This window comes from Hemicordylus capensis, chromosome 6 (assembly GCF_027244095.1).
Source record: "Hemicordylus capensis ecotype Gifberg chromosome 6, rHemCap1.1.pri, whole genome shotgun sequence".
Taxonomy (NCBI): domain Eukaryota; kingdom Metazoa; phylum Chordata; class Lepidosauria; order Squamata; family Cordylidae; genus Hemicordylus; species Hemicordylus capensis.
The window spans coordinates 88,893,742-88,904,797 of record NC_069662.1 but is presented as its reverse complement, the minus strand read 5'-3'; the positions used below and the strand labels follow the sequence as shown (position 1 = coordinate 88,904,797).

The 11,056-nt window shown below is 45.6% G+C and overlaps 1 long non-coding RNA gene across 1 annotated transcript; it reads left to right on the top strand.

Moving 5' to 3' along the window:
- Positions 1-6,880: 6,880 nt before the first annotated feature.
- Positions 6,881-10,252, top strand: LOC128330629 (uncharacterized). Its single transcript, XR_008310181.1, has 2 exons — positions 6,881-7,588; positions 9,423-10,252. It is a non-coding gene; the product is annotated as an uncharacterized LOC128330629 (long non-coding RNA).
- Positions 10,253-11,056: the final 804 nt, after the last annotated feature.

Sequence of the window (11,056 nt, the reverse complement as noted above, 5' to 3'; positions counted from 1 at the left end):
GCACCAGCTTGGTGAGACAGGGCTGTCCCATCTCGCACCAGATGGTGCTGTTTCTTTGTGAGAACAGGCAGCTCTAAAAGCTCCTGTTCCAGCTGAGAAATAGTAACAGCCAGCATGAATTGTGGTCACGTGCCCAGTGCAGGGGAAGCAGCTGGTGGCCCCCCCAGAGACCCACGACCCCTGTCACAATGGTGGCTACCTGCCTGTACAGTATTCTTAAAGATAAATTATTGTGGTTTATAGAATTGTTGTAATATAAGCAAATATAGATCTAGGAAAACCTCTGGGAACATATTAGCTACACCACACAGACTGGTTTATATAGTCTTCAATTCTCACAGTTCTCAGGATTCTCTGGGGGAAGCCATGACCATTACAATAAGAACGATAAATGTTGTAATGTAGATTATACCCTCGGTCTTACTGCAATTCCCCCCACCCAACAATTCTTTCTGCATAGTTTCTGTTGCATGTGTGAAGATTCTACTATGGATCAAATTATCAAAGTATCCGTGGTTAGGAAGTGAAGCTGTTGGAACCTTGGCTATCCATTTATGGCCAACAGCCTATCAAAACACCAGATACATTTGCTGAGATGTAAACAATATGCTGTGTGTATTTCAGAAGCCAAAACTCTGTTTGTAGAGGTTTTGCGTTGACATGGGAATCATGTGCCACCCTACAGTAGCTTCCGTTTAGAGCTGTAACAACCAAAACAAAATGCACTAAAGAAGAACCTAACCACAAGCAAAATATTACATTCTTTTTTTCACCCATTACTACACCACCACAAGGGAGTGATGTGGCCAGCATCACATATGACTGCCTTTGACCTCTGACCACTTTTCACTTCCTTAGTTTGTGGTGATATATACCAATTAGTGCAGCAGGGTTGGTTTTTTAAAGCAGAAGAACAAAAGATTCCCACGTTTCTGAACAGAGCACAGTCAGCAGCAATCTGATAGTTTCAGTTCCTTTGCAGTAGCTTGTGAAAACTCAGGAAAGAGGGACATGTGAGCTTGAGAGGTGCAGATAAATAGATGATTTTGCTAAGCACATGATTCCCAATTATGGGACAGTTTTGGTTATCTTGATTATAGCAAATGAGCTTAATTTGACATCTAATGGACAATCAATGGCTAAACAAACAGGCTTAATGGCTGGAAATCTGTTTCCAGCTTTTGGAATGTCACAAACTTACCTAGCAGGTAAGTAGCTAATGGGAGAGATAGAGAAACAATTAGTTGCTGACTGAATTTAAGCAGAGAGACAAGAGACTGGATTGAGCTCTCTCACTAGCCCTATTCAGACATATTTTTTTAAGCTGTATGTGAATACAGCCAAGTCCTGCCCTGGCATGTCATTCACTCCTCTGCCTGTGCTCTTCATGGTTAGTCTGAAAAGGCAAACCCTCTAATGATAATGGTGGGCATTTCCATGATCAGCAGGCTCAGGGGCCCAAGCCTGCCAATCACAGAAACTCCTGCCATCATGTTTCAGATGATAGCTGCCCTAACTGTGAAGAGCATAGTGTGCGGGGGTGTATCTAGGGTGGGGCAGGCAGAGCACGTGCCCCAGGTGCCACCTGAAAGGGGGGCACCATTTTTAAAATAAAATAAAATATTTAAAAATGGTCACCGAAAACAAAATGGATGCTGCACATGCTCAAATGGCCTTTGCAAGGCCCTAGGCCATGCCAGGCCTTTCAGAGGCCATTTGAGCATGCGTGGTGGCCATTTTGTTTTTGGTGGCCATTTAAAAAAAATATTTTTAAAAATGTCCACCGCACATGGTCAAATGGTCCCTGTGAGGCCCTAGGCCTTGCCAGGCCTCACAGAGGCCGAGCATGTGTGGCGGCCTCCAAAATGGCCACCACACTGATCTTTGCAGTCGTGAACAGGCCCGAAAATCAGCCCGGGACAGGCTGTGGTGGTGAATTAAGAGGCCGGTGGGGGGAGGGGAAACCTTTGCAGACCCCCCTCCCCAGGTCTTTAGGCAGCCCCCCAAAGGGGCTACAGGTAAAAAAATTTTTTTTTTTAAATTAATATAATATAAGTCACTGTACATATATTCAGTTTGGCACTATGTACAGAGATCAGGGCTTGTGAATACTGAGCTGAAGTTTATGAGCTAGGATTGTATTCATTTGCCCTTACTACTTGTGATAAGTGAGTTAAATGTGATGTCTTAATAATATGACTATTAATGGTGAGTTTGTCTTTGAATCAGTGTGAAATCCTTAGTATTAAGGCCACTGAGAGTTTCTTGTTCTCTTTCTCTCATTTTAACTGTCTGTCTGAAATACTAGAATATATTCTAAGCAATGGCACAATTTACTCTGAATATCCTTTAATTATTTTCAGAATATCTGGGAAAAGTTAAATTCTCCATTTATTTTTAAAACTTATGTAATGCTACAATTCATATTATAGAATTAAACAGGTAATTCTGTTTAGTTTTCCAAATACACCTCCACATAGTATTTGGGTATTTCATGAGCCCCAGCAAACTGAAATTTGTAGTTTTCGAGCATTTTTTGGCCTGGCTACGTCCACTGCTAAATAGTTTTTGAAATATTAAAAGATTATCGAGCTTGACTTGTATTTTTGAGCTGATATTATGGTAAAGTTATCTGAAAGATGGGTATCAGAAGTGTGGACAGGGGTGCAGTTTCAGTGCTTGCCCTAGGCACTATTTTCCCTAGATACGCCTCTGATAGTGTGTGTGTGATGTGCTGGGGCAGGACTTCCGACATGCTTTGGGATGACTGAACTTGTGTACAACCTTTTTTGAAATAATGCCTGAATAGGGCTTCTCTCTCTCGCTTTCCCTGTACCTATGTTTTGGTTTTGGTTTGTTTGTGCTTGAGCTAACTGAAACGGGAACATAGCATTCAGAAGTTGCAAGAGTTGCTCTATGGGAAATACGCTTCAGGATTAGTCGTACTGGCTACTTTAGAATTATGTTGGATGCCCATATAATCTGTTTTCATATTTATAAATCGACAGATATTACAAAAATAACTTAGCTGTGCTCTCCCACCTAATCTTTTCAAGACACCTCCTAAATATCCTGCTGCTTGCGGAAGAGGGTTGAAGTTGTCCCTTTTTGTAATAATACTGAAAGAACAGCACTGTAGCACAATTTGGCTGCAAAAGTGTAACACTGTAGTTAAGTATTAATTTAACCATGTTTGTCACACCAACAGGGCAGCAGGGTGGTATGATCAAGACTGAATAGTAGCAATCTGTTATTAAAAGTCTGAAAATACCTAAACAATGATATTGATGCCATCAAGGGGTAATCTTGTGAAGTGTGGAGTCTTTTGCCTTTTGTGACTGTGCATGCTTCATTTATTTGGAACCAAATCTCACATGGCAGCATAAGCTCTACAATTAAATTCTTAGATTCTGGATATGCCTTGTCATATGAGACATAACTTAGGTCCAAAGATTTCTTGACAGGAAAATCTCTTGCAGAAGGGTTACCAATCCTTAAAATTCTGTACCAAACCTGGGTAGGGTCTAGGGAATCCCTCCAGAGGGGCAGCCAGGAGCAGAGTCCAGTGGTCTTGTACAGGTCCAGTGGCAGAACCTAGCATAAAAGCTGTGTATTTATCTAACATCTATAGATTTTTATTTTTATTTTTAAAAGCTGAGCCAGGGGTAGGTGGATGGTCTTGCCACATCCGTTTCTGGAAACTAGCCTAGAACAGAAAGCCTGGCTAGGCTAGTTGGTTTCCCCCTCCCCGCCCAGTTGATTAGTAATGCTTCCACCAAAAATACTATCTTCACTACCCAGTAGCCTCAAATTGATCCTCTCATAATTACTCAACTGAACCATTCAAAATTCTTAGCTGAGAGCTTCTATTAGCCCAAACAAAAGGAACTCATTTCTTTTTCCAGATAGAGAGTGCTTGCTCAACTTCCTATGGACTGCACTTCAGCTCTCCAGAGACAAAATTCTGCACCATACACCCATAAGAACTTAAGAACATAAGAACAGCCCTGCTGGATCAGGCTCAAGGCCCATTTAGTCCAGTGTCCTGTTTCACACAATGGCCCACCAGGTGCCGCTGGGAAGCCCACAGGCAAGAGCTGAGGGCATGCCCTCTCTCCTGCTGTTACTCCCCTGCAACTGATATTCAGAGGCATTGTGCCTCTGAGACTGGAAGTGGCCTATAGCCCTCAGACTAGTAGCCGTTGATAGACCTCTCCTCCATGAAGTTATCTAAACCCCTCTTAGAGCCATCCAGGCTGTTGGCTGTCATCACATCTTTTGGCAGAGAATTCCACAAGTTGATTATGCGTTGTGTGAAAAAGTACTTCCTTTTGTTGGTCCTAAATCTCCTGGCAATCAGTTTCATGGGATGACTCCCGGTTCTAGTGTTATACGAGAGGCAGTATTCCCTCTAATGGATTCCCAGATGTTGTTGACTACAACTCCCAGAATCCCCACGCAAAACCCATTGCAGCCATGGATTCTGGGAGTTGTAGTCAACAACATCTGGGAATCCCTGTTAGAGGGAACACTGGCAAGAGGGAGAAAAATTTCTCTCTGTCAACTTTCTCCACACCATGCATGATTTTAAAGACCTCTATCATATCTCCCCTCACTCATCTTTTTTCTAAAGTAAAAACCCCCAGGTGTTGTAGCCTTGCCTCATAAGGAAAGTGCTCTAGGCCCCGATCATCTTGGTTGCCCTCTTCTGTGCCTTTTCCAGTTCTATAATGTCCTTCTTAAGGTATGGTTGGTGACCACAACTGTACACAGTACTCCAGAGATGACCCCCCCCCCTTGACCCCCTCCCCCTTGACTGACCAGACATGCTTCATAAATGAATCCACCTATGAGCTGCTCAGGTCTTTGGCCTTTAGGAAGCTACAGTTGCACTGAGGGGGTGGAGCAGAGGAGATCTCCCCACTCCAGGGTGCCTTCCAGATGGGAACTTAAAATTGATTCGCTATGTATAGGCTTGGTGTGCATTTGTACTATCTGGGATTTAACACCGTCTTGCATATGGGAACAGCAAGGTGCTGTTCACGCAGTCACAACTTGTATTCGGATATTGTCTTGAAATTTCATGTTTGAAGCTTGTATGTGTGTGATAAAATAGTTGCTGGGGTTTTTTGGGGTTTTGAGAACAGTTTGCAGGCTTGCTGGGTTTACTCAGAACTAAACGATATAGTTCAAGGGGTATCCTCCCAAGTAAGAGTGCATAGGATTGCAGCTGTAAAAGTGTGGCTTACACAGAGGTAGACTATTTTTAGAAGTGTGTGTTTGTGTGTGTCTGTATCTGTGTTTTATTATTATTGTTGTTGTGACTAATTGAAACGACCTATCTGCTTGGGGGTGTGTGTTTTGCTTTCACTCCTTTTCATTAATTTGTGCAATGGTACCAGCAATACTGGGCAGGGGGGAAATAACCTTTTTGGGGGAAAGAGCCCAGTGCTCTTGTACAAATTCACCAAGAGGGGAGGGTTGAGGGAGGGAAAGGAAAGGAAAGCCATCATGTCACCCATCCCCTCCTCTCCCCTCAAAGCCTCAGTGATGTAAAATTTGACAGCTGACTCTAACCACCTTCAAAATGCTAGGGTTTGCCATTACACCATTTTCTCCCATGCAGTCTGGAAAGCACGATGGCAAACCCTAACATTTTGAAGCGGGTTAGAGTTAGCCATCAGATTTTACACCACTTCCTCCCATGCTGAGGCTTTGAGCTAAGCAACAGGGCTATTCTACCTGCATTGCTCTATCGTCAATTGGTATCTGAGATACCAACTGACGACAGAGCAATGCTGGTAGAATAGCCCTGTTGCTTAGCTCCTTGCTATCTGAGAACACGTGACACAGAAATAAAAAAAAGGATGCATTAGTGATTTATACATCTGTGTTGCCATGGGAACATCACAGGTGTAGAATGCATGTTAGTACTGAGTTATGTTACTATGTACTAGCCTTTAGTAGGCTATGTTATAGCTAGTGGTGTGCCCGAACCGGTCCGGCGGCCATTCCAAAGAATGGCCGAACTGCCGGACCGGTCCGGCCCTGCCTGGTTCGGGTCCGGGTGGGGGGGTATGCCTTTAAGGGCGGGGAGGGCTTGCTTAGCCCTCCCGCCTCCTTGCCCCCGCCAGCGCCCGTATTTTCTAGTATAGGGGCGCTGGAAACCAGCCCCCCCCACGGCGAAAGAACTCCCCATGCCAGCCCTCCCTCCCTCCCAGCTAGCTGCCCGCCCGCCCTCCCACCCGCCCGCTGCTCACCCGCTCACCGGATAGTAAACGAGAGGAGCTCCGGCACAGAGCTCCTCTCGTTTGGAAGGCCTCCGGCAGAATGGTGTTTTGCGCGCGCGCGCATGCGCGCGCCACAAAGCACACCGTTCGCCGGAGGCCCGGTCTACCCGCCGGGAAAGGGCCGGGTAGACCGGCCCTTTCCCGGCGGGTAGACCGGGCCTCCGATCGCTGGGTAGACCGGGCCTCCGGCGATCGGAGGCCCGGTCTACCCAGCGATCGGAGGCCCGGTCTACCTGGCCCTTTCCCGGCGGGTAGACCGGGCCTCCGGCGAATGGCGTGCTTTGTGGCGCGCGCATGCGCGCGCGTGCAAAACACCATTCTGCCGGAGGCCTTCCAAACGAGAGGAGCTCTGTGCCGGAGCTCCTCTCGTTTACTATCCGGTGAGCGAGTGAGCAGCGGGCGGGCGGGCGGGCAGCTAGCTGGGAGGGAGGGAGGGCTGGCATGGAGAGTTCTTTCGCCGCCGCCGCCGCCGCGGCGGGGGCGGCTGGTTTCCAGCGCCCCTATAATAGAAAATACGGGCGCTGGCGGGGGCAAGGAGGCGGGAGGGCTAAGCAAGCCCTCCCCGCCCTAAAAACAAGGCCCCCCTTCGGTGCCGGTCCGGACTTCTCCGGACCGTGCACATCACTAGTTATAGCACTCACAAAGGGTGGCTGAATGTATAAGCAGAAATCTTCTAGTCAAGTCTGAATGATAATCCATGTGTCATAGATTGATTGGATGTGCCTTGTTCTTTGGCTAACCAATCCTGTGAAAGAAGTTCTGGTCCCTCTTAGTTTGGATTCCCAGTTTGGAATGGATGCTCTCTGGAGCACATTTCTGTACTTAGATAAAAGCCACAAATCTTCTCAACTAAATCAGTCTGCCAAATTCATAACATTCAAGATTCATTTCCTGTGACTCTGATCTCCATTCTGAGCTAGAAACACTGTGTACCTGGTACTTCTGGCCACTTCCGGCTGAGGAGAAGGAAGGGGCGGCAGGGAGGTATGCTGCCGCCCCGAAGGTTTTTACCAGCAACAAGCACCGATGGGGGGGAAGCCACAGGAGTGGTAAGTGCACCCTCCCCCGCCCTTAAAGCAGCACCCTCACCGAAATCGAACTGCCCCACCGCAGTTCCGTACACATCCCTACTCTCAATGCTTTCCCAGAATGAGACCATGGGATCATAGTCTCCATGAACGTTGACCTTGCTCTTTGGCAAAAATTGGTCATTAAGCAACAGACCAGGCTTGGCAGCATGCCTTCAGGATAAAGAGACAACAAACTGAAGAAGGACATGCTTACCCCTCCTCTATCAGGTGAGTCAGCAAGCAGACCTGTCAAAGCAAATGGTTTGGGAGGAGAGGCTCCTACTTAGAGATAAGCATCTGGAATGTTTCTTAGCAAAGAGCACTGAAATGGCTATTTCCCATCCCATTAAAATTGACTGATTGACTAGCAAGGATAAGGGAGAGCTGCTTGTAAACAAATAAAAGATATTTATCTGTAAATCGCTGTTCCCTCTAAGATGTGTGCATGTGCACGCACTCACACATTTTCTGATGTCCGCTCAGTTAATTTTAGATCCCATTCAGGTTGACTCAGAAAAGCCCCACTCTGGATGCACATGTACACACATTGCATTGATACTGCCTCCCAGAACAAAACTCATTCTAGACACAGATGAAAAAAATTAGGGAGAACACTGCTGTACATCTGGAGACATCACAGTTCCTTAAGATTTTAAACAACCATAGTAAACAACCACAGTCACATTTGCATAGCTTGCTCTCACCTTTATCCAGAAGGACCTACCTAAAGTGACTAAGTCCATGCAGCAATGGACTCTGTTGTTTTGCACAGCAACTTAACAACAAGTGACTTCTCTCTAAGCCTAACCTACTTCACAGGGTTGTTGTGAGGAGAAACCTAAGTATGTAGTACACCGCTCTGGGCTCCTTGGAGGAAGAGCAGGATTTAAATGTAATAATAATAATAATAATACCGCTTTTCAACAAAAGTTTTCAAAGTGGTTTACAGAGAGAAATAATAAATAAATAAGATGGCTCCTTTCCCCCAAAGCGTTCACAATCTAAAAAGAAACATAAGATAGACACCAACAACAGTCACTGGAGGTACTGTGTCGGGGTGGATAGGGCCAGTTGCTCTCCCCCTGCTCAATAAAGAGAATCACCATGTTTAAAAGGTGCCTCTTTGCCCAGTTAGCAAACTCCTTGCCCTCTGGGGTGGGATAGCTACCTGATTGAGTCAATAGTTGCCTCAGGGCATGTTCTTAGATATGAATACCCATCCAGGCCACCATGGCTTCAGACTCTGTTTGGATCCTGCCATCCTACGAACTCTCACTCTGCTAGCTGTGACAGGAACCTAGGAAGCTGCCATATACTGAGTCAGACCATTGGTCATCTAGCTCAGTATTGTCTACACAGACTGGCAGTGGTTTCTCCAAGGTTACATGCAGGAGTCTGAGCCCTATATTGGAGATGCCAGGGAGGGAATCTGGAACCTTCTGCATGCAAGCATGCAGATGCTCTTCCCAGAGCGACCCCATCCCCTAAGGGGAATATCTTACAGTGCTCACATGTAGTCTCCCATTCAAATTGTTGTGGACACCCTGATTCCAACATTAAAACCAGAGTTACCAATCCAGAATTATGTGGAATCCAGGCCTGTGTCTGATTCAATTTTATTAAGGAATCAATTAATGCCTGAACTCAGATGAACTGACCAGTACATGACACCCAGGTCTCATGAGTTGCCTCTGAGACAGATGGTAATTGCTTTGTGAAGGTAGGGGCAATCCAGCATTGTTTCCCAGTGTTTGTGAAATGGGAGACACCTTGGCCAGGCTTGGTTTTATGTCTCCCACATATCCAAATGCTATCACTATGGAGCTTACACCAATCATGGGTGATTGCTCTGCTATCCAATGAATTGTCTCGAATTGCCAGGGGATAATACTGTCTTTCTCTGAGGAAATATCTGCTGTGTAGAATTAGAAGCATTGTTTATACCCAATTGCTTTCTTTAGAATTCTACCCTAGGTAGATGCACACAAAATAAAATGATTTAACTGCTCTCTCACACCTATAGCTTTGAATTTTCCTTCCTAACACCTTTTAACCCTCTCAGGGGACCAGGTGCCAGAAAATCCGGGGACAAAAGAAGATGCCCATTTGCAAGCTCAAGAGATGCAGATTTGCTTTGGGAATGTCAATAGAACAGTACCCTGCCCAAACAGGAGATGGGATCCAGATCCTGTTTACCCTGGATTGACTTAATATCCTGAACTAATATCAATAACTAAAAGACAGGATCTGGAGGGTAACAGCAATTGACACCTTTTGTGATCCAGGAAGGATGATGATATTTTGAATAGACTCTATGGAAATCAAATGATGGAACAACTATAAGAAGGGGTCTCTGGACATGGCAAATCAGCAAACTTTGCCTAACCAGCAGATCTTTGCTCATGTGCGTATCCCAAGTGCCTGCTGTGTAGCTAAGCAGAGGCCTGAAGCCTGCAGAAAAGAGACTGCTCAGTGATTATTGCCGTGGGGGCAAAGAATCAATGGCTGACTCTGTTTGTGAAATCCAGCACCAGCTTTTCCATCTGAAGCCTCATCGCTCTCAAGGCCCAGCAATGAACAAGTCCTTTGAAGCCTTCTTCGTGGACCTGGTGAGATGCCTATTCAATGCACAGCCCAGCCTGCTTCCCCCTTTCCTCCTCCCTACTAATCACTGCCATCCCTTTGGTAAGCCCTCCCTTCTTTCTTCTCTCTCTGTTTCTCTCTAAATGTTTTATTAGGATTTGTTAGACAGCTGTAATTATTGATTGCACAGACATGTTATAGCTAGGCACATTGCACTACACCTTGAACTGGAAACGTGTTTAATTTGGATGACCTGTTTGAATTTTATCCTGATGAACAACTTTCTATAATAAAGCCCATTGAACTTTCTGAGTGTGTCTTCCTCTGTCTCTGTTTGTGCACCCAGATCCTACCTGGTCACCATCTCCAAGAACCAATTCAGTTTATGTATGATGTGACTTTCCCTCTTTCCCTCTGAGCATATACAGAGTGCGAAACCAGGTGTAGCTCACAACAAAATGCAAACCAGGGTGGACCCTGCTTAGAAAAGGGGACAATTCATTCATGCTACCACAAGACCAGCTCCCCTATACAGCTGCTGCCTCCTTGCCCTTTATCCCTGCTTCCACTCTATGCTTTACTTGTGACAAGGCACATCTGCCCAACCATCATGCATCCTAACATGCCCAGGAAGGATAGGTAGTGCTAACTTCCCCAGCCATCTACGTATTTCTAAACCTTCTCACCTCTTTCTCCGCTCCCTAGGCACAATGCAGGCTCTGATTTGGAACTCTAGCCAAATTATTTCAAGCCTTTACCAAGACTCTCATTTAGAACTTTAAGCTAAATTACCTGTCTGTTGACTAACTCTGTTGTTTGGTTGCTAGCTATGTTGTCCTAACCTTTTCCATCTCATCTCCAGTATCAGTTTGCAATGTTAGAGCTTCTCTGGAACTTTTGAAATAAGAATAGATAAAGAAGCATCTGAGCAACTGCATTTACTTCACCAACAGGTAACTCCAGAGAGTTCTCACACATCAAGATTAGGGAAAGGGGCTTTCGGATCAGAAAGCCATGGCAATTCTTTGATCCAAAAATTAAGGTAGCCAGGACTGGTGCTTCAATCCTGGTTACTTGGTCTCTGACTATAGAGTTAGTCCTATGGAGTTGGAC